At 38.1% G+C, this 8,115-nt stretch overlaps 1 pseudogene; it reads right to left on the reverse strand.

Moving 5' to 3' along the window:
* Positions 1-3,199: 3,199 nt before the first annotated feature.
* Positions 3,200-5,061, reverse strand: LOC101599094 (annotated as a pseudogene).
* Positions 5,062-8,115: the final 3,054 nt, after the last annotated feature.

The raw sequence follows: 8,115 nt of genomic DNA on the forward strand, positions 1-8,115 counted from the left end.
TCAACAAAAAGTTGTATGAGATTAAAACAAGTGATGCAAGAATATGAAGCTAAGAGGAACTGTGAGGCTTGACAAGGCCCTTTCCAGTACTGCTGGCATCATCATAGTTAAGTCCTGGGACTACACAGTAGAAACACTGTGTAGATTTACACATTTGATATGGCTGCTGTTTGTGAAGCTCCTGTTAGAACCAAAGCAACACGTTCTTTTTACTTTACTCCAAGAAAGTAATGATAAAGTTTTCTAATAGCAACAGGTTTTTTTTTTTTAATATTGTTTAGGTGGCTGCATAGAAGGCAGTCCTTATTATTCCTTTACACTGAAAACATGAAGGAATTCATATGGATCTGGTCTTGCAAGGTTATTAAAATATGATTATTTTATATCTACTGCATTGTGTATAAGATCTCCTGGATCCTTCCAAGCCTCAGATCAGATTATACACCAATATTATTTCCCCATTTCCCCTTACTTCTTTTTTCTCATGACACCTCTCAACATTCTAAAAGTTAAACTTCATACCTAAATTACACTTAGAGTTTTGAATATTTGTGGAAAATTCATAGAATTTTTTTGTAGTTAGAAATATAGTCATTCAGCAGAGATAAATGCCTAGGCACTGGCTGGCTCATGCTCCATAGCAAATTATGGAGAAGCAGACAAGATAAAAGCAAGACTGGACCCATACAAAGTGAAATGGCAGTCATCTCATTGGCCCTCTGGGTTCTGCTCCTTCCTATAACTTTTAGGATCAGCTGCTCTAGCATTCTGCTAGATTATCCTACTAAGGAAGACAGAAAAAATTCCAGTGTGTGGGTTGGTAGGAATCACAAAATCTTGACCCTAGATCAAAACAATGTTATAATTTGCATCTGTAATTGTTGATTTTATACACACACACACACACACACACACACACACACACACATATATATATACATATATACATATACATATACATATACATATACATAAATCCTCATCTGGGCTCAGTATCTTGGTATCGTGTCATGACAATACCAGGGACTGCTTGAGTCATACTTTAAAATAACGTAATACATCAGTTTACACAGGGAAACTCCCAGGAGCCAAGAAAGAAAACACCAATGTTCACCATATATTAAGCTCTTTGGGTGGAGGGGTGAGATTACATGTACATTGGCAATTACTGAGTAAAGCAGATCGCCTTCCATCATGTAAGTGGGCCTGGGACAATAAGTAGCAAGGCAGAAGGAAGAAAAGGGGCACCTTCCTTCTCCATCAGACCGTCTTTGGAAATGATCTGCACATTCTGCTTTCCAAGTCTTCCAGGCTGCTAAGCCAACTGCAGAGTTTGAATTTTCTAACACTCATAACCATGTAAGCCGAGTTCTAAATGCATTGGCTTTGCTTCTCTGGATAATCCTTGCTAATGCAATGGTATCCCATTAGTAGGGCCTCTTACCTTCTTTAGTTCTGGATACGTCAGTACATATGTACCCAATGCAGCTCTGAACTAGTGAGAGGAAGAAAATAAGGAAGAGAAGAGGCACATTTGTCTTGTCTAGTAGAAGGTAACAAACCCAAAATCAGTCTTAGGTAGCAAGGAAGGGTACATTTGTTTGTTTGTTTGTTTGTTTGTTTGTTGTTTTTCAAGGTAGGGTCTCACTCTAGCTCAGGCTGACCTGGAATTAACTCTGTAGTCTCAGGGTAGCCTTGAGCTCACAGCGATCCTCCTACTTCTGCTTCCCTAGTCCCAGGATTAAAGGCATGCTCCATTATGTCCGGCAACATCATGTTTTTATTTTTTTTTTCTCATTTTGGAAAAGCTGTTTATTATTTTTTTAAATAGTACTCCAAATATATGCCTTATAGCTATGAGTCAATATGATTCAGAAAACAGTCTATAGAAGAAAACCATTTTTATAGACACTGAGAATAATTCTAATAGGAGAAAAAGCAAACATTTATCTAAATGAGACTATGCTCTATGAGAAAGTTTTAGTATCTAAAGTGCAGACAAATAAACACTGGCTTTATTTTGCTACATGAAAATATTGACAATCTTCCCTTACAGCCTACTTTTGTTAGTTGGATGCCAAACAGAGAGCACACTGACTTTTGAAATAGGGCTCCACTGGACCAGGGTTAGGAGAGCCAGGCATCAGAATTAATTCAACTTTAGGATCAAAGCCAGTTTGTTCTTCTTATCAGCCCAAAATCCAGCCAGCAGCCCATTAGAAACAAATACAAGGTAATAAAAGCTTGTGGCACCTAAGTAATTTGAATTAAAGCTAAGCATACTCTCATTACATGTGCTCTTCTCAACCTATCCCCATTTTTGTTTTCTTCCTCAAGGTAGGGTCTCACTCTAACCCAGGCTGAACTGAAATTCACTACATAGTCTTAGGGTGGCATTGGACTCATGGCAATCTTCCTACCTCTGCCTCTACCTCCAGAGTTCTGGGATTAAAGGCATATGCCACCACACCCATCTTACCTATTGCTTTGTTTGTTTGTTTGTTTTGTTTTTTTGAGGTAGGGTCTCACTCTAGCCCAGGCTGACCTGGAATTCACTATGCACTCTCAGGGTAGCCTAGAACTCACAGCAATCCTCCTACCTCTGCCTCCCAAGTGCTGGGATTAAAAGCGTGCACCACCACGCCTGGCACCTATTCCATTTTTATGAAGGCTCCATGTTAAATACCAAGTTCTGAGAAGAAGCCATACTTCAGCCTCTGCCCAGCCCCTTCTTCATCAATCCAGAGACAACTCAATCTGATTAAAGAGTTAGAATTTCTATTATTGTCTCATGGGAATTAGTTCCAAGTTACACCAAAGAAAGCATTCTATGAGTAGTATCTGGCTTTACACCAAAGGGATGCCCTCAAAAGAATCACAATAAATTCATAGTACTTCTATCTCTGTCAACTTTCCACCTAATAAGCTTCCAACAACTAGTATAAGATGCTGACACTATTACTAGAGGAGAGAGGGATATATATATATATATATATATATATATATATATATATATATATATATATAAAATATAATATTATGTATAGAATATGATAAAACCCTTAGCACAATTAAACTTTATTTAATACCTGGGAAATGCTAAAAATATTAATGTACAGAGGAAGCTACAGAGCAGAAAAAGCAGATGTGCCCTTTCTTGTAGTTAGTAAATGGTAGGAAGTAAGAGGCAGACATGATTTTACTTGAAATATAGAATAGCAAAAACTTTGCCTTGTTGGCCCAAGTTGGTGGCAGATTTGCTTTTGCTCCCTAATCTGGGAGTATTCTTGGAGAGGGAGGAGAATCTCTGTGACAGGGAGCTTGATAAAGGAGTCTTGACAAGCTGAAATTCAGGAGTGGTCACGGGTCCCAGTAAGCTCACTTTATCATCTGGTGTCCATGGTGTTGAGTTTTCAAGACCATGCTGGGAGTCAATGTTCTCCTGCTCCACCATCATGAACTGATTCTAGTACTCCAAAGGCAGTGAAAGTAGGTGCTCCATCACCTTGAATTGATGTTTGATGTCCTGGAACGTTGTTACCAGGTCTGGATTGGGAACAGTATGGGCAACTATTGTAGGGAAAAAGACTTTGGCTAGATTGGCAACATCCATTTTTGTGTTTGGGATCCGAGCCACACTCTCTGCAAGTGAATCACGAGAAAGGCTAATGTGTCTATTGGCCTGGGGCAGTTCACCAACAGCCTGGTACATGGCAGCTATACTGTTGTCTTCATCTGTTATCTCTTTGCTTAGCCTAAAGGTCAGATGTGGTTCTTTGAAATTTCAAAGGAAGTCTTTCAGGAGGCAACAGATGGCACGGATATCATGCACTTTGCTGCGGAGGGGTAGAGTTTTGACTCTGAAGAATTTCTCTTTCAGCTCTTTTACTGTCTGGTCACAGCCTGAGATTGTATACAAGCCTGCCTCAGTCAGGTCTCTCTGCTCAATCTCATTAAAACAGTGGACAACAATGGCAGGTATCATTGGGGAAGTCTGAGAAACAAAATCGGCCAACATTCCCTGTCCAATCTTATCAGGTGTTCCTATCAGTGTAGGAATGCAGGGAAGAGGACATTGGTCTCACATTCCTGATGAGAGACCAAGCGACAATCTCGACACTTGAGAGACAGCTTTCCAAATTTTATCCGATTTCCACATGGAACACCCGATTCTGGTTTAATAACTGTCTTAGAGGCAAAGTTATGCAGGCGCATCCCTCCGGTATTCTGTGGTGTGCCTGAATTGTCTGTTTCAGTTCTTGGCTCCTGGGGTCTGCTATTCAGAGCGGACTCACTGTTCACAGGTTGTAAAGGACCTGATTTCCTTGGCTCCTAGTCCACTATGGCAGTGTCTCAATAGTGGACACAGCTTCAATGGACCCACCATCATTGAGAACAGTCACTGTAGATTTCGCAGCTATGGTTTCATTCCCTTGGTCTGTAGAGCCAATGAAACGGTTTTCTTTACAGGCCCAGGGGGTCCATCAGCAAACTGTCGGCTGCTGGAGTGCCTCTTTTCTCTCTTCTTCATTTTGAAATTCTTGACCAAAGAGGAATCCAGTCCAGTGATTCATCAGTCTTGTCAAAGCTTATATCTGATGAAATGGAACCAGATTCATCAATGGTTGGTATTGTATTGTTCCCAGTATTGCCACTGGATGGTTGGCCTCGGCTGAGAAAAACAAGAGCTGACTTTCGCTCTTCACTTGGTTGAAAGCTGCCAGATGTGCCACTCCTGAGTATCTCCCCAATCGGCTGAATCTGCCGTTCCAGCTTTGCACATTCAGCCTCAGCGCGCTGTCTCGGTTGGATCTCTACATCCACTTGATTACGAGCATGTTTCAGCTTAACATCCAGGGCACTACGTTCAGAATCTGCTTTCATCAAAAGATCTTTGTGTTTCCCCAGTTCGTATTCTGCTGTCTGCCACTTCTTCCGGCAATCCTCAAAGTCCTTCGTCAACTGGATGAATCCAAGGATTTCATTTCCTTCATTAATAATCTCCAATCTGCGCACGAGATGCTCAAACAGAGTGCACAAATTCATCATTGCAGTACCCATCTTTGCGGCCTCGCAGCCCGCAGCCCCCGGCGCCCCCCTCATCGGCCCCGCGACCCCAGGCAGGGATGCAGGTCCTTCTCACCCCGCGCCTCACCAACGGCAGTGCGGACCGCACCACCAGATCCGGTTCAAAATCAACATCTTGTTTTTACTGGATTAAAAACATCTTGTTTTTAATGGATTAAAAACATTAACAAGCATAAGACTGGTTGGGGTCTGAATAAGGCATTTATTATTAAAGTGGTTGAGTCCTACATTTGCCATATAATAACAAAGGAAAACTACTTCAGGACTAAATAAATATTAAAGGAACAATAGAACACAAAAATATAGTCATGACAGGAGAGATGGCTTAGCAGTTAAGCAATTTCTTTGCAAGCATGAGGGCCTGAGACGTCCTGAAAGACCCTTTGAGTTTGATACCCAGGACCCACCTAAACATCCAGACATATTCACAAGTATCTCTCACTCTAGACCCTTAAGGGAGTAGGGACCTGAGAATGGCTATGGTTTCCCCAAAAACCCTCAGGCTTCAGGATCAGAGAGAAACTGGGCTCAAGTAAGAATGGGCAGACAAGCAATGTACTGGATCACCTGTCTGGCCACCACAGGTATGTACCCTGCCTTAGGCAAACAAACATGATATCACATGGACACATACATGTACATACATTATCCACACACACCACATCATATACACATGACAATAAATATGTGGGTATATTGTGATTCTGTTCAACAAATCTGTTTATTATACTGTTAGAGATGTTTAGAAGAATGCAAAATACAAAATCAATTTTACATAGATAAACAAGGAAGCCTGATAATGAACTAACTATTATGCCATTGACTACTTGAGGAGATGAAGACATTATTAATGGAGAAGTTTGTAAAAGGATGAATACCTGATTATTGATACTGGTGTTGAAGAGTACGTAGGCTGTAAAGATAGAGGTATCAACTAGCATAAGAAAAATGAAGTCTAGGACTCCAACTTATGTATTTTCCAACTGACTTTTTAGATATGTATTTTCTTTCTTTTTTCATTACTGATTCAGAACCACTTTTTCTATTACATTTCTGGTTGCCTCAGGAAATGGCTCCTATCTATGGATGAATCAGAGTTATAAAGCTCCAAATACACATCCCGGTAAAGAAGATTTTTGTTATTTTTTTTGGTGGTGCTACTGTTTTCTCATGGTACAAATTTCTTAGGGAAAAAAAAAAAAAGCCAACAGAATATAACCTAGAAACAAGTAAATATGAAGAAAGGACCAACTATTGAATGACAGCTTAAATACTGAATTATAAAAAATAGTAACTAATTTTCATTAGTTCTATGAAGGAAACAAGCAAAAAATCCCACAAAATAGATTTTTTTTTTATATTTACATTGTATGTTTTACTTTTAACTAATTTATAAATAAAAATTTTGAGAAGGTCTGGCCTGAAACTTGCTAAGTAGTCAAAGATGACCTTGAACTTTTGAGCACTCTTCTTTCACATATCTGGTGATAATTACAGGAGTGCAACACCAACCTGGTTTATGTGGGATCAAACCCAGAGTTCTATGCCTGCTAGAATGTACTCAGTAACTAAGCAACATATTCATTTCTCATTTAGATTTAACTTCCTTATTGGCAACATTATGATTTTCACAAGCTTCAGTATTCTGTGACTTATAAGCTTAGAAGACAGCTATCAAGTACTGTTTTTTCATGTATTTTATAAATCTGTAAAAGGTGTTATACAAGGAGTTGCATGACTAATAACCGAATTATTTTGATTGCAACTGTAATAGTTACCTTTTTCCTAAAAATATTTTTGTCTATATTTTACAGTTTGTTCATGGGAATATTTTCCATGTTAATCTGTTCCTTAAATTTTCAACATTTTTATTCCAATATATTTAAAGGCAATATAATCTGTACACATTTCAGGTTCAAACATTTTTCCTGTGCACACATCCCAAGTCACCAAGCCCAAATAGCAAGCACTTCAGTCATTCAAAAGTTCCATGGTATCACTGTTATCCCTCCCTCCCACCTCTGCATCCCTCACCTTGAATTTTCCACTGCTTTCTGTCATAATAGATTAGTTGGATTTTTATTAAATGCAGTTGAAACACAGTGATTTCATATATATGCTCTTTTACTGACCTGATTACTTCACTTAATTAAAGGCACAATATTTTGAGATCTATTCATCTTGCAGAATTAAGCTATAGTTCATATTTGTTATTGTTCATATATTCTATGTCTTTTAGGTAGGCATAATAGAGGTTGCCAGTTTGCCTTCCTATTTACCTGTAAAATGTTCTTCTCAGGTTTTGACTATCACAAATAATTCTGCTATTGTCATTTTTGTTCAAGTGTTCATATATCACATGTTATAGATTTTCTACATGAATGTGTAGTCATGAAATGAATGTATTACATAGTAGATCTTCTTTAAGTTTTATAGAAATAGACAGCATATCTTCTAAAGTCCTTCTGCCACTTTAACTTCTCATTAGTGAGAATTTAAATGATCACTACTGGATGATAATCCCAGTTTCTTTACAGTCTTGCAAATGTTGGCATGATCATTTTTCTCCATATTTTTTTGATTATATAGTATTATCTCATTACAATTTCAAGCTATCTTACCCTATTAATAAATCCCATTAAGTATCTTTCACATGGTTATATGTTTGATACTTGGAAATCTTCCATGGTAAGATGTCAGCTCATGTTTTACAAATTTTTTATTCATTTTTATAGTGCATGGTTTTAAGGGTAGTATAATATTTTGGAAGTTAGTCTTTTATAGTATTTATATTTTATAAAAAAGTCTCCTTATGTGTGGCTTACCTTTCTTTTTTCTTCTCTTAATAATGGTTGTAATGATCATCAGATGTTAGATGCTCATCTATTTTATCATTCTTTCTTTTCATGGACCATATCTATAGCAACACATCTAAGAAACAATATTTTATATCAAGGTCATCATTTTTACTTGTGCTATATTCTATATATATATGTGTATATATTCTATATACACACACATATATAT

The sequence above is a fragment of the Jaculus jaculus genome, chromosome 1 (genome assembly GCF_020740685.1).
Source record: "Jaculus jaculus isolate mJacJac1 chromosome 1, mJacJac1.mat.Y.cur, whole genome shotgun sequence".
NCBI lineage: Eukaryota > Metazoa > Chordata > Mammalia > Rodentia > Dipodidae > Jaculus > Jaculus jaculus.